Genomic DNA, 21,831 nt, shown 5'->3' with positions numbered 1-21,831 from the left:
TAGATAAATCTTTATGTGTATACCCAGGTTTAAACATTCTGGCCATGTATAGAAAAAAAATATTTTATCTTGTAGACAGGATTTACAGGCGAGAACTTCCTTTACAAATTTCCACAAATTCCCTTTTAGAACAAAAAGAAGTAAAATTAAATACAGTATATTCCATACTATATATAGCAGAAATATCATACTGTATTGTATATCTGAATTTATTCGTTTAAAAAATATAAATAAATAACAGATCACGTTCGAGAAGTATGAAACATGCACGTACTTATTTATAGGTGGCACAATTGTAGCCACAGCCAGGGTCCTTGGTATAATTGGGGCGTGGCCAACGGTGGCATCTGGGCACTGAAGATGCAAATAGCTTGAAAATGTCCGCTGTGGCCATTTCCGAGAGATTTGCGCATATACGCACTGGACATGTCCTCAGGAACAAGACGCGGGCGAACATGCCTTAAGAGAGGAAGAGTCCCGCAGCGGACCCTGCACATGGGTCGTCATCTCCTGAAACATCCATGGATGGAGGCTCCCAGTGGTAAAATGAAAGGGGCGTGGCCACTGTGAGGGGTGTGGTTACTGGAGGACCATGGCTACAGCTTTGTGCACAAAAAATATTTGTTTGTGCAGGCAGTGGGCAGCATTATTGCACAATGCCAGAGTCTATTGCACCACCAAAGAGGCGGGGGTCAATAAGAGCCTGCTGCACGTGGGCCCCATCCTGGATGTTACAAACGGAACTTAACCTTTTCAAGTCCAATGTCTAGTCAGGCTCAACAGCCCTAGTGCTGAACATTAACATCGTTCAACATTCAATGTAGACCATTTTTGAATAACATTTTTTTACAGATAATTTAAACATTTAAACCAGACTGTTTGAATTTGAAAAAAAAATTGGACTGCAAAAGGTTAATAGGAAATGTACAATGGTATCAGGTGAAAATATTTGGGGAGAGTGATAAAATGGAGATAAAATAACTACCAAGCAATCAGCTTCCAAGGGTGAGTACACAACAGAATGAAGGCTAAACTTCCCAATGGTCAGGATGATTTTCTGGATCATCCTCAATAAGCCAAACACATCAGACACTAATGAATGATGGAAAGATGTGTCATTCTGTCCTTCATTAATATGCAAAGATCCGCATTCGATATAATCTGGTTGGTCATGCAGCATGCTCGAACTGAAGATGTCACATGTGACCTTCGCTAGCTCACAGTTCACATCAGACGATATGCACAATTGGTTGTTCTGAATTTGCAAACCGTGTGATATCGGTCTGATGTGTACCCACCTTAGTACCCCTTTCACATCACACAAAAACTCGGGTCCAACCCACAATGTTGCTGGGTCGACGTGCGGTGTGACAGGGTCTTTCTAAATTATTCGGATCCAGCTACCCGGCATTCTGACCCCGGTTAAAAGAAGGGTTCATTTTGGGTTGGACACAGGTTGCTGTGCAGTGTGAACAGGTCACCCTAGTCGAGTGACCTGGGTCCCATTCACACTATAGGGAGGAGGTACCATCAGCTCCAAGTGCTTCTTCCTTCCCTGCCCCCCGATAATGCTCTGTCCCACCCCCTTATTGCCTGGATGCTGTTGGGGGACTACCATGCAAATGCCTCCTTGGAAGGAACCATGTCCAAATCACGAATGCGACCAGGCATTTGCGATGTGAAAGGTGTATAACTGTCATTTTTCAAACCCAGCCTGTAACTCTGTCCAAGCTTTTGATACATACAGTATGCCACTACCCCTTTGACACTGCACTTATAACCTGGGTTATTGCTGGATTGCTGCCTTGTGGACGCGGGATGTGGTGCTGTATGAAAGCACCAAACTAATAACCCGGGTTGACCAACCCAGCAATTCGCCCCGGGTTATAAGAAGGGTTAAACACAGGTTACCCTGTGTATAATCGGTGACTCAGGTTTAGTGTGAAAGTGCCAGCCCCGGGATCGAGATCCTGAGTCCGACCTGGCGTTGCAATGTGAATGTGGTATTAGCATTCAGTGCAGAACAAGGAATACATCTCAACTTTGGCGTGAGATACTGTATGCCCTGTTTAATATCTGAAGGTTGATTTCTGTGTACAGTTTGACAACAATCAGCTGTCTATTGTAAGGTGTGCCTTCAAAAAGTTTTTAAGCTGTAAATATGTCAAACATTTCCATTTTTCCATGCCAATATTTGTAGCTTCATGGTTCAAAACATCTGCTGTGTAGATGTATTGAGGAGGTCGATGCAATACACAAGTATAATACTTAGAATATGAGGAGATCAGTGTAGGGGTTCCTTGTCCTAGGGTAGATTAGCACCTGCATACACACAGCAGCCAGGAAAACAGCACACAAGTCCAGGGTTTTTGTGCAACCTAGCTTACTCAAAACAAGTGTCTCATTGACTGATATGTGACACTGTATACAGCCACTGGGACACACACAATCAATACAAATCCATACGTCAGATATGCATATTACAGTATTTCACAGCCGCTTCAGGCAAATTCACAGCTATAATTGTATAATAGTACATTTCTAAATCAGAAATTGATATCAGAGACAACCTTTTGTCTTTCCAAAGATTTTTTGGGATATCTGAGCTGGAAAGCTTGGGTAGGCAGTGTTGGGTGTGGTATGACACACCGACAGTCAGGATTCCGACAGTCATTACTCAGACGTCAGAATCCCGACTGCACAGCGGGGGGAGCGCAATGAAGCCCCTTGAAGCCCCCTATTCTCCCTCTATGGGGGTCGTGGACCCACAGGAGGGAGCAGTCGGGATTCCGACGTCGGAATCCCGACTGGCGGCCAGTGGCAAACGCAGGATTTTCAGAAGGGGGTTTCCAGAGGGGCGGAGTAAATCACGGAGATGGACACTTAGGTGACCCAGTATATGCCGGGTCAGTTAAAGTATTATAGATAGACCAAATGTATATTAATAATAATAATAATAAAAATATATATATATACATACATATATATACATACAGGGGCATCAACAGCAGTGTAGACCCCTGGGCATAGCAATGTATTGGGGCATCTACCGATCCTCAAGCGGTAGGGGTGGGGGAAGCTTTGATGTCCCCCGGGTGGTAGGGGGTATTATATCAACCGCTCAGCATGTAGGGCTCAGTAATTTCCACTAATTACACTTTTACTGCACAGATGGTGGGAGATGGGGTGGGAGAAGGGGGCATTGGGCTGAACAAAAGGGCCCTGATACATAACTTCCAGGGTGGTAGAGGATGTTTAATACGCAGAGGAGAGGTGTATAGTGGAGTGGGCTTATTATTCATAATTTTCTGGTGGGAGGACAGCTTGCTTGACTGCAGATATCTCCAGTTCCCAGAAATAGATTTCTTAGATTTTAATGGAATTAAAAACTAGAGAATCCCACCTACAAAATGGTACTGGGGTCTAGGGGATCAGATTTCAGGAGGCAGAGCAATCTGCCAACGAGTATATAAAACTACATACCAGGTGTGTGGAGCTGGAGCAGTAACCAGCTGCTGGAAGGCTGATATCTCTGGTTCTGTCCATCAAAGAAGGAGAGTCCCAGCCTTTGGAATATATCATCAGAAAAACTCTAAGTCAGACAGAACCTGAAATATCTGACTGAGAAGAGCAATTAACAGGCTTGGATGGGGTCCACTGCTTTGAAGTCAGATATCTCCAGTTCCCATGGGCCGGTATTTTTTATACCCATGGAAAGAGGGGACCCTCAGCTTTCAGCCTAGGGCCCTTAGACTCCTGAGGGGGTTTCTGGGTACTCAGAAACCCCCCCCTGCATGCGCTACTGGGCGGGGAGCCGCCCGGCACCCGGCAGTGTTATTGTCACAGTTGTCACAGGTTGTAGCAATAAGTAACTTTATGCCTGTTTATTTTAGAGTTGTGTTGCACAATAACACTTGCAATTTGTAATGCAATATATGTGGGAGGAAAGGTAGATTATTTAAACAGGACATTCCAAGGGTTACAATTGACAGGGACAACAATTATACACGAATTAGAACCAGGGGTGTACAACGGAGTACTATGAAAAAGGCAATGGCTTCATATGTGCATTAATGCAGTATCCAGAATTGATATGACGACTGTTGGAAAGGTATAGGGGCCTAGATAGATAGATAGATAGATAGATAGATAGATAGATAGATAGATAGATGAAGATACAGATGTAGCCATGCTCATTTCTGCTGGTTACATCTGTAAATAGATAGATAGATTTAAAGCAATAGGACCAAGGAACCAGAATATGTTGGCAGCCCGACCAATGGTGCACGCTCCCTGCACAGTGGGACGGGGGGTGCCGGGCAGCCTCATTACCAAATAGGAACGCCCATCATTCCATGGGTGTTCCCATGAGAAGGCCCAGAGTGCTCATGGTAATGAGGGCATGACAGACAGGCGGGGGGCAGGCAGCTGACATCACCAAATGTCAGTGCCCGCCTACTTCCCCCCCGAGCGGACACACATATGTAAGGTAGCTCAGAGCAACCTTAAATATGCATAGGCCTTCGCCATCGAATGATGGGAGTGGGTCCCCAGAGCCTGCAAATGGATGTTTAAGTTAAAGGGGGCAGGAGGCCCGGCATTCTCCGGGTGGGGTTTGGTGGACTCGCAAGGCTGCAAAATCGCAGCCTTTAGAGTCAACCAGTATAATCCCCCAAGTGCTTTTAATAGAAAATATCCCAATATTAAGTGGAACTTTGGGTCACTGTCCATTTCATTTTTATTTACAACAAAAAAAAGTTCACTACTGTCTGTCCCCAATGTGAAACTTTATTTATTACTTACTGAAAAGATAATCCCTGGGTCAATCCCTCTGTGGTACAGGTAGAATAATAGCTAATGCTATGAACCAGTATTACAAAGGGCCCAGGTGGTTTGTACCCCAGGCCCCTATATCTTAGTGGGCCCCCTGGCCAGAGCTGCTGTTCAGGGACAATTTTGCCGGTCTCCAGGCTCCACTGCCAACAGCAGTGGCAGCTGCTGGGAAAGCTGCTACTGACGGCAGTGCCTAGGGAGAAGTACAGTCGTTCCCAACTCCTGTACCTGGTAGCGCTTCTTGTTTCCTTCCTCTGTAGCACCAGTGACTAATAGACAGCGCTATGCTACTGGCACTGGGGGATGAGTCATCATGACATCTCACTACCCAACATGAAGGCAATGAGAAACGGGTCTTGGGGCTGGAGTCAGACTCTGAAACCATGCTGGGACCTGTAAGTCTGGTCCGTGAGAGGAAGAAAATCAAATCCGCTCACCCAGAAAAATGGGGTGTGGCATTGTGTGTCAATGGGCATGGCCTCATTGGTAGGGGGTGTGACTTCATAGACCAAACCTTAGTTCTCATCACTGTGGTCCAGAGCTGCTGGGCTGCAGTGGGGGACCAGTTAGACTGCAATGCCGGTTCCTACACTGACAGGAGCCAAGTGCTGCACGCAATGTTACACTGAAGAACATGGCTACTGTCAATGAGAAGAAGCAGAAACAGAGTGTGCAGTGAATTGTCAGGGTTCCAGCTCCGATGTGTGAAAACGGCTTTTGTGTCAGGGGTAGACTTTCAGCCATCTGTAGCATGCAGAATGAGTGTTCACCTGTGGGTCCCTGTTGCTTGCGGCGGCGGGTGCACTGTTGCTTGTGGCGGCGGGTGCACTGTTGCTTGTGGAGGCGGGTGCACTGTTGCTTGCGGCGGCGGGTGCACTGTTGCTTGTGGTGGCGGGTGCACTGTTGCTTGTGGAGGCGGGTGCACTGTTGCTTGTGGCGGCGGGTGCACTGTTGCTTGTGGAGGCGGGTGCACTGTTGCTTGTGGCGGCGGGTGCACTGTTGCTTGTGGAGGCGGGTGCACTGTTGCTTGTGGCGGCTGGTGCACTGTTGCTTGTGGTGGCGGGTGCACTGTTGCTTGTGGAGGCGGGTGCACTGTTGCTTGTGGCGGCGGGTGCACTGTTGCTTGTGGAGGCGGGTGCACTGTTGCTTGTGGCGGCTGGTGCACTGTTGCTTGCTGCAGCACACAGTGTTACCAGTCTGCTCTGTTCCCTATTGCAGGTGTACTGGGATAGAGCCAGTATACTAGGCAGAAGCAGCAGATGCACCACAGAGCACTGTTAGATGAGCAGTGGTCACACTTGGATACCACTGTGAACCACACAGGCCGTGGTGTATTTATAATGGGTGCAATGTGCACAGTGCACACTGCACCTATTTCTTAATACTTGCACTCCAGTGTCCCACGACAAAGGCAAAAGCGCCGTCGGAATTGCCAGAAAAATGTCTGTTGCACCATTTTCCTGGAGGTCTGTGCACGCGCAATAATGTCTGAGAGCTCTAGTGCTCAGACTCTATTGCAGTGTCCGGTTGGGACACTGTGGCTGGGAGAGAGGAGGGGGCCAACCGGAGGAGGCTGCACAAGGGCATCCTCCTTTCTTGTAGTGCCCCTGCACACAGGTGTTGCTGTAGATGCAAGTGCCCCTTCAGGGCTTGGACCCTGGAGGCAGGTGACTCCATTGCCTCTTGGAGATTTTCCTCTGCTTCTGATACAATGCATTCCATTTGTCTGTGTGTGGGATAAGCAGAGGGTGCAGCGCAGAGGATGCCCTAGCTACAGTCATATATAGATGCAGTCATCTCTCTATGTGCTAATTAAAGCTCATCTACATGTGTAACAGTATCACATAGATCATCACAGATATTACTCACCATGTACAACAGGGAAATCTAATCACAGAAACAGTCTATTATGAGATTACGTCATGCTGTATGGACAGTATATTGCAATAGCAGACGTCTGCCAGACATGAATAAGCAGCAGCTCTAATACACAATTATTGCACTAGCTAGAAGCACTACAAATACATTTGGTATCCTAAATTCATTTCAGACATTAGTACAATATGTGAGCTACATTATACTCATACCTCCCTACTGTCCCAATTTTCGCGGGACTGTCCCGTTTTCCTGTCACACAAAGGGGGGGGGGGGGGGTAGGGCAGTAGAGAGTCCCCCTGCTACTCTTAGCACGTGCACAACGTCTATTCACTGCAGAAAGGGGATGGGGGCATGGCCAGCAGCTCACATAGTGTTGGCTAAGCCCACAACAATGGCTGGGAGACCACACCCCACCCCTAATTTTGGGCTTGTGCCTTTGTCCCTTCTCCACTGCCACCAATGTTGGGAGGTATGCAATACTTTACTTACGATATATTCTATCCCAGCATTCCTCTGTCCACTTTGAGACACGTTAGGAAAGTAGAAGTCTCTGGGAAAGTCAGAAATTATAGACTAACAACAGGGGGGAATTCAATTGGGTCAGGGGTGGACTAGCCCAAAGGGGCACAGGGAAACCCCTGGTGGGCCCTACTGGCTGAGGGCCCATCACTTCCTCTATTGATCAGGTTGCAGTCTGTGCACTTTAATCATTAATTAGATATATGCATACCTCCCAACTGTCCCTATTATCGTGGGGCCGTACCGGTTTGTTGGGACAGTCCCGCGCCCTGCATAGCCAGTGGCTCACAGAGCGCTGGTCATGCCCCCACAGGTGTGGCCCAGCGGGAGTGTAGCCATTTGTAGGCCATGCCCCCTGGTCACAAGGCCACACACCCCAATTTCCACAGTGCACATTCAGCATGCGTGTGGATCCCGATCTCCAGATTTCCAAAGTTGGGAGGTATGCATATGTTACAATATACTGCACATGACTACAGTGTATTTTCTGCAGTGCATTAATCTCGTAAACGATCATGCATGAAATATATTTATAAAGGGGCCCAGACCATACACTCTCTAATGGTTAGCTAAGCCTCTGTATTGGCTGGTCACACCCCTAAGCATGGGTCCCTAACATGTATTTACTCTGTGGGCCCTTCATGCCCCAGTCAGACTTTCTCCAGTCTGGTGGACTCCCCTTTGTCTTTGCACTGGTCCCTACCAAGGGGTGTGGTATAGGGGTCCGACAGTCGGGATCCCGACAGTCATTATCCCGAAGTCGGGATCCCGACTGTCCGGACCCAGACAGCATGGCGAGCGCAACAAAGTCCCTTGCCGGCTCGCTGCACTCGCCACGCTGCGGGCACGGTGGCTTGCTACACAAGCCACCTATTCTATTCTCCCTCTATGGGGGTCGTGGACCCCCACGAGGGAAAATAGCCGACGGGAGTCGGGAACCCGGCTGTCAGAGTTTTGACAGTGGGGACCCCGACGTCGAGCACCCCCTACCAAGAGGACAGGAAATCTACCTTGTGACAGAGATTCTGACCTTGGCACTACCCCAAAATGGTGACACGCCCCCTCCCCTAACCTGAAATGACTGCAGACTGTCACTTTAATGATGTCTACTACAGCCATAGTGCATCCAATGTTGCAGGACCTGTACTTTGCATGTGCAGTACAGAGACGGCGCAAAGTATCATTACACTTACCCCCGTATTCAATGCGGCCAGCAAGGGGGTTAAACGGTGAGGATCGCAGAAAACAAGCGATCCTCACTGTTTAACCCCCTTGCCAGCCGCTCACCCTATTCTACGTTCCGGGGGAATCTTCGCTAATGCCGGGAGCCCGCTGCATTTAGCCACGAGTCTCGCTGTTTCTGCGGCTGCATACGCCTATTCTCTCTCGCTCCAAATACGGAGCAAGGGGGAATTGGCATCTGCAGGGTGGTCAGTGGAATACTGACAGGGCGAGCTCTGACAGCGAGCAGGCAGCACTGCTTGTTGTCACAGCTCGCCCCCGGCATTGAATATACCCCTTAGATGGTGACCGTGTTGACTGTGTTGACATTCGGGACAAAAAAAAAATGAAAAACTCAAGTTGGCGTTTTCACTGTCAACCTTCCCATTGTCGACCTTATCCATGTTGACCTATATCAGGTGTCAACCTTTATTGGTCGACCCAAATTGGGTTGATCCAATGACTCATACCAGCTTCAGTGTGTGCCCAGCTTTAGGCATGACAGCCAAAAATACATCTATACATAAAAGCCACAAATCACACTTCCTGCTTTCTAGTTTGGCCACCAGAAATGAAACTTCTGTCTGTTTCCATGGTTTCGTTTATTCAGATGCCCCTATACATGCCATGTAGTGTGTGTGTGGGGTAATCAGCGCTTACTTTATAATATAATAATATAATGCCCAATGAACTGATCATTATTGGTCAGTTGCGGCCATATACTATGTGATTTTTGGTCGAAAACCTGTGAGTCAGGTCAATAATTGCATAACATATGTCCGACATATGTTTCTCGCCACCCCGGCATCTGTCATCACTGGTATGCAGGATTACTTACCTGCAGTGATAGATCTCCTGACAAGAGCTGTCCGTTTCAATGAGAAGGCCTGATTCAGACCTGCTCGCTGTGCTGCGAGTGTTTGGAGCCCAACGAGCGGGTTAACGCCACCCCATATTCCCTCACGCCCCTGTGCATGGCTTCCATTATGTTCACCATCTAATGATTTTCGCAACCGCTGATGATGTCAGCGGCCCACCCTGGGGAGCATCTGCATTTCATGGAGTCCCAGAATACACTGCGCTACCGCTGACAAATGCCCACAGGGTGTCACTCACCCTGCAATCAGGCTGCCTTCGGGGGGGGGGGGGGGGGGATTTCTTATAGGTTCCTATAAGCAATGCCATCTGCATAATGGTGTTGCCTATCATGCAGAAAAGCTTTGCTTTCAGGAGCTTGTTAGTATATCAGGGTTGCCGACTTTATAATTCTCCTCTCCGGGAGAAGCCCGGAGAGGAGAGTTCCAGCAGCCGCACAGGGGGTGGGGCTTAAGTGTGACGTCACACGATTGTGTCATTTTAGCTCCGCCCATTCCTCTAATACCCGAGGATTGCGGCATTTTAATGCCGCGATCCGGGTCGCAGGGGGGGTTTCCCCCTGAATCCGGGAGGGTTGCCCACCCTTCCGGGGGGCCGGGAGGGGGTCCCAATTTTCGGGAGACTCCCGGCAATTCCGGGAGAGTCGGCAACCCTATTGGTACTAAGCGCTCATCTTCTGTATGACGATATCTATGATAATGTGTATTCACTGCATGGAACCCTGGCTGTGTCTAAACAAACTGTATATAAATCCTAAACAGCAAACAATGTGAGTTGAATGACAATTAATTACACTAATATACCCCCCCCCCCCCCCCAGGGTCCTTCTACCTCATGCTCGCTGCTGTCTTCGGGGCCAGGCAGGGCGGCCACGGATCACTGTCCTGCTGCTGCGTGGTGCCGTCTACATTGGCTGCACTCTGTGCGCTCTGCTGCTCTGGCTGCCCCACTGCTCTCCCGGGCTTCACCCCACCCAGGACCCCAGGTGACAGGTGAGCGCTGCCAAGAGTCTGAACAAGGGGGCCGGCCTCACAGCCAGCCGGAGATTGACCTACAGGGGCATTACTGTTATCCTCATCCTGTGTGTGACCTCTGCACTACATCTATGTAATGCACAGGTCTGCTACCATCAGCATCTATACAGTGGACGGGACTTGGGGGGGGGGGGTTTGTAATAAATGGATAGTTTGGTTTATTGCCTGCAAGGCAGCTATAGCAGGACTGGGAAGGGGAGGAGTCAGAACTGGGAACCCCCAGAAGAAAAGTCTAGATCCGCCCCTGCTCTGAGAGACCCTTAGGGGGCATTAGGGAATCTTTTTATTGACCCCTATTACCAGTAGCGGCTCTTACCTCTCCAAAGGGGGGGGCTGCTGTGATGCCCCCCTCCGCTGCCATGTTCCTGGCCCCCTCAGCTGCGCCGGGCCCCGCCGTGCGGCCAATCGCATGCGCAGTAGCCTCTTTAGTACTGCGCATGTGCTGGCCCGCAGCCTCTGTGGGCTGCCTTTGCAGCAGCTCCCGAAGGCATATTCCGGGTCCGGCGCATGCGCAGTATCGTCCTCTTACTGCCTATTACCCCATAGGTCCCTAACCTGGGATTTATGTTAACCCTAGGGTCCCTCAGTAATACTGCGTAGGTCTTCCTGTGGATACTTTCCAGGACTTATTAGTGTAATTACTAATAAATTAATTTAAATTCAACTCACATTGTTTGCTGTTTATTATTTATTTGCTGTTTGTTTAGACACAGCCAGGGTTCCATGCATTGAATAAACATTATCATAGATAGCATCATACAGAAGGTGAGTGCTTAATACCAATATATATTAGCTACCTTTATAGAGCCTTGACCATTCTAATCTCAGCAGCCCCTTTGCAACATACCATTCTTGAAGTGAGCACTGATGCCATAATTGACCAAATATCTGGAGCTTGTTGCATAGCGGCACATCACAACCTCATAGTATTCTATGGCGACTACTGTGCTGCAGGTCTATACTATCTGCTGCAGATGCTTTTTTAAAAGGGTTTATCTACTACACTACACTAAGCCTAGGAGATCAATAAAGTGAACGGAGATAAAGTACCAGCCAATCATCAAACAAAGCATGTAACATGGCAGGAGCTGATTTGCCCAACTTTGGGTCATATGCTTATATGGGGCAGAGGAACTAAGTCTTGGAGAGTTATATAGTGGGGAGAGATAAACTACCAACCATTCAGCTCTTGTCAATTTTATGCCGGTAATGTGGCAGACTGGTTGGAAGTTTATCTCTCTCAACCTCTGCCCAGGGTTGCCTACCCTCCCGGAATGACCGGGAGGTTCCTGAATGTTGGGTACCCGGATACCACCCCACCCCTGTGCACGCATCTCCCCCACAGCAGCGTTCATTTCCCGCGATCCACGCCTTTTCGGAGGGGAGGGGCTAAAGATACAAATTGTGTTAATTAGCCAAGGCCATACTCGAAGACCCGCAAATTGCTGGATTTGCAATACTGCTGACAATCACCTCTCTGGGCTTCTCCTGGAGAGGAGACTTTAAAAGTAGGCAACCCTGCCTCTACCTCTCATTATCACTCTCCAAGTCTTAAGGCCCCCATACATTAGTCCGACTTGTCCTAGGGACTTGATTTCCCCTGCAGCTCCCCGGGAGGGGGACACACGATTAGGCAGTTGATGTGCCAAATTTTGCATATGATAAATCTCATGGATTTATCATATGCAGTCCACGGGGAGCTGCAGGGGGAGAGCCGGGTGGGGGATGCTGGGGAGCAGCAGGGAACAGCTGGGCAGGGTGAGCTGACAAATAGTCAGCTGGCCGCGGACACTGTTGATCCGGGCATGGGGAGAGGCTGGCAGGGGCAGTGTACACATAGGCAGCGGGCGGGGGGACGCCGGTGAACTGGCGAGAGGAACAGCTCACGTGCTGGGCAGGACCAGGCAGACGCAGCTTCAAGGAAGAAAAAAACCAATACAAAAAATGGGGAGCCAGTGATTGGCTGAGAGCTCTCTCAGCCAATTGCTGATTGGCTGAGAGAGCTCTCTCAGCCAATCACTGCCTCCCCAGTCGTTTGTATTGAAGCTGCGTCTGCCTGGTCCTCCTGCCCAGCAGTGAGCTCAGCTGTTCCCCTCGCCGGTTCACCGGAATCCCCCCGCCCGCTGTCTATAGTGTCAGCTGCCCCTGCCAGCCTCTCCCCATGCCCGGAGACCCCCGCCTGCTGACTATTTGTCAGCTCACCTTCCCCGGCGTCCCCCGCTCGCTGAACCTGCCCGGAGACTGCACATAAGATTTGGAAATCTTATGTGCAGCCGGTGCGACTGCCCGACTCCGATCCGATGCGCACGGGACCGCGCATTGGGTCGGATAGGGTGTCAAAACATGCGATTTGGGATGATTTCACAGCCCGATTCATCCGAATCGGGTGAAATCGGGCCCAAATCGCATAATGTATGGGGGCCTTTAGTACATAGATCCCATGGTGACTTGTAAACATCACAGTAGTCCTCTGAAAACATGGCAAGTGGGTCAAATTCTGACAACAATAGCATTGGTATATAATACGATTACTAGAAATATTAAAGATCTAAAATCAAAACACATGAGGACAGATTAGGCAAAAACTAAAAAAATGTTAACACAGATCCAAAACTAAAGAGTCGGCGCACATCTCTAGTGTCATGTGCTTCTTCTCCACTGAGACCCTCAATTTTGTATGTTCATCTATGTATCATTACTCTTAACTCTTTTTCTTAACCTCTCATATTATATTATTATTTATTTATTACCAGTTATTTATATAGCGCACACATATTCTGCAGCACTATACAGAGCATATTTGGACATTCACATCAGTTCCTGCCCAGTGAAGTTTATAATCTCTATACCTTACCACATGTACACACACAGACATTCTGGGAGCCAATTAGCCTACCAGTATATTTTGGATTGTGGGAGGAAACCGAAGTACCCGGACTAAACCCACACAAGCACGGGAAGAATATACAAACTCCACACAGGGCCATGGTAACCATTACACCGTCAGTGCTGCCTCATATCTATCTATCCACACACCTTGTTCTACCATTTTCCTCCACAAGTTACCCTGCGCCGCTCACAAAGCAGTGTTTCTCATGACATGCACAATCTCCCATATCCTTCCTTCTCCTCCCATATTCAGCACTCCTTCCTCCTTCTTCTGCTGAAGTCTACAAGGGAGTCTTGGGGGCTGCCAATCAGAAGTAGTATGGATGAACGGAAGCACAGCTGCGTCCACTGTCACATAAAGGCACCTGAGGGCGGTACATAAGTAAAATGTTTTGATAAATTGTTTTGTACTGAATAACAAATACTTAAGGTTCTACTAAATGGCAATAACCTAATTTTCTACAGTAGGAGTTTTTTTTTTCCTCTTTGACCCGCAGTGTAAACTGGAGCGGTGCTTGGAGATGACATCATCTGCCGAAACCTTCCGAAAGTCTCCGTGCAGCACATTGGTTTCCGGGGTGTCGTATGCCATTTCTTACCCTCGTCCGTTTTATATTTCCATGGGCAGAGGAGCTCACAAGCATATTGTTTTGTGAGCGACAACTAAAGTTGTCGAACAAAACCACCGTGCTGTACAATAACTATATGCGGGAGGCCTGCACCGTGGATTTAATGTCGCAGCCCCAACGCCGGATTGCCGGTCCGGCAAAAATAGTTTAGGTGGACAAGAGTCTCTTTGTACATAGAAAAAGTCATGTCGGACGTGTTGGTGCCTCAACAGTGGTTGTTTGGAGGCATATCCAGAGATACCGGTGAGTGTTTTATAACGCCTGTGGACAGACGTGATGCCAGCACCCTGATGTCCACCATCAACAAATATATAGAACCGGAGACGACTATATACTCTGATTGCTGGTGTGCATATAACACTCAACAGCTGGAGCAGGCAGGGTACCAGCATGCACGGGTAACCACCGCTATAATTTTTTTGATCCGGAGACTGGGGTTCATACCCAAAACATTGAACGCCTTTGGGGATCTTGTAAGTGGCGTAACAAAAGGCAAAGGGGTAATGCACGCCAAAATCTGGACTCATATCTCCAGGAATTCATTTTGCGCAAAACTGTCGGTGCAGAAAACGCTTTCCAGCGGATTCTATATGCCCTAACTCTGCTCCCAAAGGCTGACAAAGCAGACAAGACAGATGCAGACACAACTGCGTCAACTTCAGCTGCAGTTTCGGTGAATGCAGAAACTGAAGAATAACTGTTTTATTATTTTCTTTGTAGTTTAAGTGTTTTTTTTCTCTTTTTTATTATTCACTAAAATCCAGTTACCTGTTAACACGTGTCGTCATTACTGTCTCAGATGTATGATATGGCAGGTGTGAATGTGTTCCTGAAACACCCCCACTATCCATGCCAGCCTGAAGCATGGCGAGCGCACGTGTTACTTGTACCCCCGACCCCCATATTATCCACGTCGGCGTGGAGTTGACTTTATAAAGTGTGGCGAAGCGCAGCGAGGGGACGCGGTCACGCGGATTACTTTACATGTATTCTGCGTCCTCTCGCCACGCTTTGGACTCTGTGGCTCGCTCCGCTTGCCACACTTTATTAGATCAACTCCACGCCGACGTGGATAGTGGGGTATGAACAGGTCGTGGGAGGGGCGTAATGTTTCCCACTGCGCTCGCCACACTTTGGGCTGGCGTGGATAGTGGGGGTTGGAAAAGGAGGCATTTGCTAGTTTGTAACATGGAGCACTGGCATATGCCTCCTTTATTGTGCATAAGACGCACTTGCGCCCGCGTACCCCCTTTGTGCGCGAGACGCGCATGCTACCGAACCCCCTAACCCCAACTCCCTGAAGTGGACACAAGCAGGGTTGCCATACCCTGCTGCAATAATTACTGAGATACAGGAGCGTCTGAGACACACCTGCATCTCAGACAGCTGTGTCCCCTCTCCGCCGGCGATTTGGCGGTTACCGGCGATGTGTGAGAGGTGTTCACTAGGCTTGCCATGGACGCTGGGGACAGACCCGGGCTGCCACGGAGTCACAGACGCCGTAGACAGACGCGGGCTGTCACTATGCTAAGTACGCTAACTACGCTAGGCAGCCGGTGGGCTGCCGTGGAGTCACTGTGCTAACTACGCTAGGCAGCCTTTGGGCTACGCTGATAGCGTAGCTTAGCCTACGTTGAAAATGTAGCATAGCCGGGCACCGTGCTATTACACAAGTACCGTTTTTTTACATATAATAAATAATAGACTAATAACAGACAGGAGATTTAAGCGCTTAACAACATTCTATTATCTAAATCTCATTATGATGTATATAAAAGTAAAGATAATGGGCATTATGCCGATGTTTTGCAATTATGCACAATAATAGAAATGCCACATAAAGCATTTCTTTTCTATGCAGAGTGATTGAGGTTGGGATGTATTAAAATACATCGCCGCCCCTCACACCGATGTTGATCGCATATGTACTAATATATGCAATCATCATCGCAATGCGGTGACGGTGGCCACCCGCACTACCTGTGAGGTGGTGTGCAGGGGTCTCCGTCACCTCCCTGGGCTCTCCTCACCCCCCCCCCCCGCCATGCCGGGAAGCTTAAGCGGGTGTCCCCGGCACCCCCTCCTGCCCCTGCAGCCGGAATGACCTCCAGCTGCATTTCTAGGATGAGGTTGCCTTCCGGATCCAGGCTTCCTGGAGTTTGCCTTCCGGATCCAGGCTTCCTGGAGGAGTTTGCCTTCCGGATCCAGGCTTCCTGGAGGAAGGTATGTCAGGGGGAGGGTGGTTGGCATCTGTGGTGGGGGTCGGCGGAGGTGGCAGGTTGTGGTGGCTGGCGTTAAGAAGCCCACAGGCTTCTATAGGGTATCACCATCCAAAGGTGGCGGTACGCTGGGTGCCAAAAACGCGGCAGCCCGGTCTTAGTACATTTGAAAATGCATTAAAACCCACGGAAAGGGGGGGGGGTTACCATATTTTTCCCTTAGTAAATCCCGACAGTCTGGCACCATATGTGGGTGTCATTGGGGGAGTAATGTCAAAGACAAAGGCATGTTGCAGTCATTTTTTTTTGGGGGGGGGGGGGGGGGTCGCTGGGTGCGCATGTGAATCCACACCCAAGCAGCATGCCTCTGGCATCTCTGTACCAGATGCCATGCTGCATGTCCGTTGATTTAATTGAGCTGCATATTATTAGGGATGTGCGTGTGCGTTGGGAGTGTGTACGCAGTTGCTGTGATTTTGCAATTACTCCGCTGGGTGTCTCTGTACTTTTCAGGGCTGCTGAGACTTTTAAATAATTTTGCACATTCACAAAGTGTATAATCGCAGGTGATGTTGCTTGTCCATTAATCAGGTCAGATATTAATAATACTGTACAGGCTCTGGGCATAATTCATGTTTGTGCGCTAATGCATTAGGAAGTGCGATATTCTAGGCTACAGAATTGCAAATGTTAACTAATGCTGCTACAGTCCAGAAATGAAGTGCAATGTCCACCGAAGACATTGCAAATTCATTCACACATACACTTGGTTTAATTCAGAGTGACGGCTGCTAATTTGCAGCAGCCAGCAATCAGACACAGCGGCAGAATCGATTGCAGTACTAAAGAGGGGTGCCTGACAGCTTTGCCTCCCATGGACGTGACCACCTTGGAGACCGCAAAGTTTACACAATCGAGCGACCCCACCGACGCTCTTTGTCGGGCAACAATGGTAAAAGACCATTCCACCGGAGACCCCTAACACCAAACCAATGGACTGCCCTTGCCCCTAGCTCTACCCGGGCCCTGACAGCTAACTGATGCTTGGATGCCCAGAAAATGAAGGAATGCCCGATGAACCAGACAGTGGCATGAGTCGTTGAAGGGGGTGGGAGGGCTGAAAAAGAAAACCCTAACCTGTTAGCATTCAAACTTAAACTGTACAATGCACAACTTAGGGTTAGACAGATAATGCACAACATAAATTAGTACACTAGAATCCAAGTGAAGGTGAAAACCTTAAAAAACCTCCGGTGGACTTGAGGGGGGAAGCCAATTGTAATCAGCCCACTATCGGAGGAAAAAGTAAAAAATTCCCTTCACACCCTCGATTTTGTAACGCTGCCGTTACAAAACCAAGTTTAAACAACGTTTTTGGATCCAGCACCACAGGCGCGTGCTAAACCTTATCTAGACGAATATAAGATTTATAAGCGGAGGACTTCCAGCGGCCGAGTTCTTGTATGGCATTCACTGGAAGACCCTCCGCTGCTGCGTTGGTGGCCGCACCAATACGGAACGAATGCGTCCCGTAGTCGGCGACCTCCAAACCCAACGCAGCCACACAGCGCTTAAACACCGCAGTGAATTGGAAGCGCGTCAAAGGTGATGCATCTGCATGCGCAAAGAACTGCGCCGGGGGGGTCGGCCTCAGAGGCAATTATGCCGCGGCCAGGCGCACGGGGCATATTTCCCCTTCCGGCTGGGACTTCAGGGTGACCCAGCGGCCTTTGCCCAACTGATCGGTCTTGGACCGGCGGATTTTGCAAAGGACTAAACCTTCCTGGAAGACCATGTCTTCATACCGCAAACCGGAATCAGTGGCACTCTTATTGGCCGCGACAAGCTCGCTCACCCTAAAAGCCCCAAAAAACGCAAACGAGAACGCCACTCGAAAGAGCAACGCCTCCTCTGCGCTATCCGCCACGCCCTGTACACAGTTAATTAACTTACGGAGCATCAGCAGATCAATTGGCTTGCGCGTTCTTTGGCCCACCCTCGCAAGGCCTTTGTCAATACAAAGGACTTGGTGGGATCACACGCCCCGCATAACCTGGCGTGGAAGGATATCCCTGCTAGCGCTGCTGACATGGCGGACTTTGACCGGCTCGAGTTATAATGCCCCCACACGAACGCCAGCAAACGGTCATCGACCGACTTACCGCTGTTCGCCGGGGACTCCTGAAAGGCCTCCCAGTCTTGTTGTGCCGCAGCGTAAGCCCTACGGGTGGAAGGGGCCAGGGATCGCAATGCTAGCCCCATCATGTCTGCTCTACAATCTGCCACACAGAACATGGACAAGTAAGCCCCAGGGGTGATGCGTCAGGGGCCAACTCACGAAATTTCGCGAAGTTGAACTGACAGCGCATCAGCTATGCCATTTTCCACCCCCGGAACGTGCCGCGCCATGAAATGGATGTTATGTTGCAGGCAGTGCAAAACTAAATGCCGCAGCAGCCGCAGGGCCTGAGGTGAAGAGGTGCGTTGGTTATTAATGGCATGTACCACGCCCAGGTTATCGCACCAGAACACGATTGTCTGGTTCGCTAACCTCTGAGCCCATAACCCCACTGCCACAATTATGGGAAAGAGTTCCAATAATAATAGGTTGGCAGTAAAACCTCTGTCGATCCATGACTGAGGCCACGGAGCCACGCACCACTCCCCCTGGAACAATGCCCCGAAGCCAGTGGAACCAGCAGCGTCTGTAAATAGCTGAAGCCTCGCATTAGGCGCGGGTTCAGAGGGCCAGAGCAACTCCCGGTTAAAGTTTACCAGGAATGATGCCCAGATGACCATGTCGTCTCTAATTTCCCTTGACAACCTGACCATGTGATGGGGGTCCCGTGTCCCTGCTGTAGCCCTCTCTAACTTGCGGCAAAACACCCTGCCCATAGGTATCACCCTGCAAGCGAAAGTTCAGCGAACCCAGTAAGGACTGGACCTGCCTAAATTGGGCTTTCTTTCGCGGCAAACATTCCCTTATGAGCCCCAGCAACTTGCTGACTTTGTCCGCCGGAAGGCGACAGCAGCCTGCAGCAGTGTCGATCTCAATGCCGAGATACGATATTACGCATGTGGGCCCCTTGGTCTTGTCCGCTGCGATGGGCACCCCGAGGTTTCGAAACACCTGTATCGCCCTGGACAACACGAAGGCACAGGTGTCCCCGTCTCCGGGTCCCACAAAGAGAAAGTCGTCCAGGTAATGCGCCACTCCAGGGCATCCTGAGGCTTCCTGGACGCACCAATGACGGAAAGTGCTGAACTTCTCAAAGTAGGAGCAGGAGACGGAGCAACCCATGGGCAAACACTTGTCGAGGAAAATCCCCCCGTCCAAGCGGAAACCCATAAATCTGAAGGACTTAGGGTGTAACGGGAGTAGTCTGAAAGCGGACTCAATGTCCAACTTTGCCATCAGGGCGCCCCTGCCAAATCCCCGCACCAATGTAAGTACCTCATCAAAAAGCTGGTACCGAACACTGCACACCTCATCAGGAATAGCGTTGTTAATGGATGCCCCGTGAGGGTGAGACAGATGCTGGATGAGCCTGTATTTACCTGGAGCTTTCTTGGGCACCACGCCTAACGGCGAGAAGCACAAGTTGCTCAATAGCTCAGAGGCGAATGGGACAACCATTCTGCCCAACGCCACTTCGGCCTGCACTTTCTGTCTCACCACCTCGGGAAACTCCACCGCTGATTTTAGATTCCTGTGGGACACCACCCTAACTTCCTCTGAAATAGGCAAACTAAAGCCATAACGAAAACATTGTAATAAAAACAAAGCGTCCTCCCTATTGGGGTAGGATCGCAACCGCAGTTCCAACTCGTCTAAGACTATGGGGGAGGGGGCCTTACTTAGTGCCAACGTTTTGTTCACCACCCGTGCCTGACTTACAGGACTTGGCCGGGTGGTTGGCTCCACAGTTGCGGCACCCATGGCGAAAACGGCATTTCGCGCCCCTGTCGCACTTGGAGTCATTCAACGCGTAGCATCTACCTTTTGCGGCGGGCTTGGACCCCTTTTTGTTTGCAAGAAATGGCTTTTTGTGAGAAGCTTCTGAGCCCGGCTGGCCCTTCCCTATGACTTCCAACCAGATTTCGATAAGTTTTAAACCCATGGGCATTACTCGGGTGCCGTCGTGGGCCAGACGAAACTTGTCGTCGTAATCCCTCCACGCCGTGCCCTTGTAAGCCATGAATGTCTCATTCACCAGGAATATGTACCTGAGCACATTGCCATGCTCCTCGGGCCTGGTGTCCAGGTAGCATGACGCAAATGTGAGGAAACCCTTGAGCCCGCTGTTTCCTGGCTTTTTCGTGTTCCGTCTTCATATCGTTGGTCAATGTGAAGACGTCCACAAATTTCCCTTTGGCTATTTTCCCCTTTATGCCTTTGCGCAATCCGCGGGATACCGCCGTGTTGCTGCAATGGACCATGTCCGTGGAGGGCTGTGTCGCCTCCGCGGGCTTGGCCTTGCTGGCTGCTTTACTACTGCCTAACTTTTTTGCTACAGCACGCGCAACCAGCCTGGCTAGCTTACGGGGGCGCCTACCGGTACTTGATTCCCCACTACTCTCAGAGGAATGGCCGGACGTGGAACAAGAAGAATCAACATCGTCATCATCATGCTCACCATCACCCGGTATGTCACCGGCACCCAGAGACCCGGCTTCTTGCGATGTCCCTGGAACGACCAGAGGAACTTCTGATGCTGCGTCAGTTGCGGAAGCCAGCGTCGCTGATGTCGCTCGGCCTCCAGGCCCTGATTCAATGACGCCGTCTCTGTATGGACGCTCTGCATCCGTGACCCCACGCTGCCGCACCATCGATACCTCGGGAGAAGCAGACAATGTTAACGAATTACCGGCAACCCCAGGCAATCCTACTTCCCCATGGGACTGGGTTCCCGTGGCTGACATCACGGTGGCGCTGCTGGCAGCCGGGGCCTGGGAATACCGCGAACTGGATGCGGCTGGGAAATTATGCTGGAAACCCCCTTGGGGCCCCGGTGGGTACTGCGGGGGAAAATGTTGCTGGCTTGGCCAGCCCTGCCCAAAGTGGGTGGGATAGAGCCCTCCCATATCCTGGCCCTGGAACCCTTGAACACCTTGACCCGCCGTGTGGGGGTACCCCCAGTGCGGCTGGTAGGCGTGTTGCATACTGGGGCCCTGCATCGCCTGTGGTGGGTAGGGCCAGGTGGGGGCAAACTGCTGACCCTGGGACGGCGGGAACACGGTTGGGAAATGAGGTCCCCGCGGCGGGTCCCCGCTGCGGGAGGGCCTGAGTACCGGGGTCCACGACTCCCCTGACCCGGGGGGTGGCAGAGGAGGAAGCTGAGGGAAGGGCCCTACCATGGGAGCCTGTGTGGATGGGGTGCCCTGACTGGGCAGGAAACCTCCTATGTGGACACTGATGGAGCCTTGTGCTAGCATGGAGGTAATGTGGCCAGAGCACCATGTCCTGCCCCAATGACTCCCTGCACAGCCTGATACCCACCCCCACTGGCTGGTGTCCTGGCACCCCCTTGAATAATAGGCCAGTCTGACCTGGGGCCCGGGGTGGAGGGGGCCTGGCCCACCGCCGGAGTGGAGCTCCTGCGAGGTGTATAGTAACCTACATTCCCCGCTCGGGGCTCATTCCCCGCTACAAGGGGGGTGGGGAGAGGGGCAGCGCTGTGTGCCTGAGTGTCTGCGGCACTTGGAGAGCCGGGCGGTGGCGCGGGGACCGGG

At 50.4% G+C, this 21,831-nt stretch overlaps 1 long non-coding RNA gene across 1 annotated transcript in view; it reads right to left on the bottom strand.

Moving 5' to 3' along the window:
* Window positions 1–21,831, bottom strand: part of LOC146045822 (uncharacterized) — a 33,106-nt gene extending 11,275 nt beyond the window's left edge. Inside the window, exons 1-2 of the long non-coding RNA XR_014465623.1 lie at window positions 20,736–21,831; window positions 13,398–13,615 (exon numbers count right to left, since the gene is read on the bottom strand). This is a non-coding gene — a long non-coding RNA (uncharacterized LOC146045822). The remainder of the gene's footprint in view (window positions 1–13,397; window positions 13,616–20,735) is intronic.

The sequence above is a fragment of the Crinia signifera genome, chromosome 11, assembly GCF_055691185.1.
Source record: "Crinia signifera chromosome 11, ASM5569118v1, whole genome shotgun sequence".
NCBI lineage: Eukaryota > Metazoa > Chordata > Amphibia > Anura > Myobatrachidae > Crinia > Crinia signifera.
This window is presented reverse-complemented; position numbering and strand designations above follow the sequence as displayed.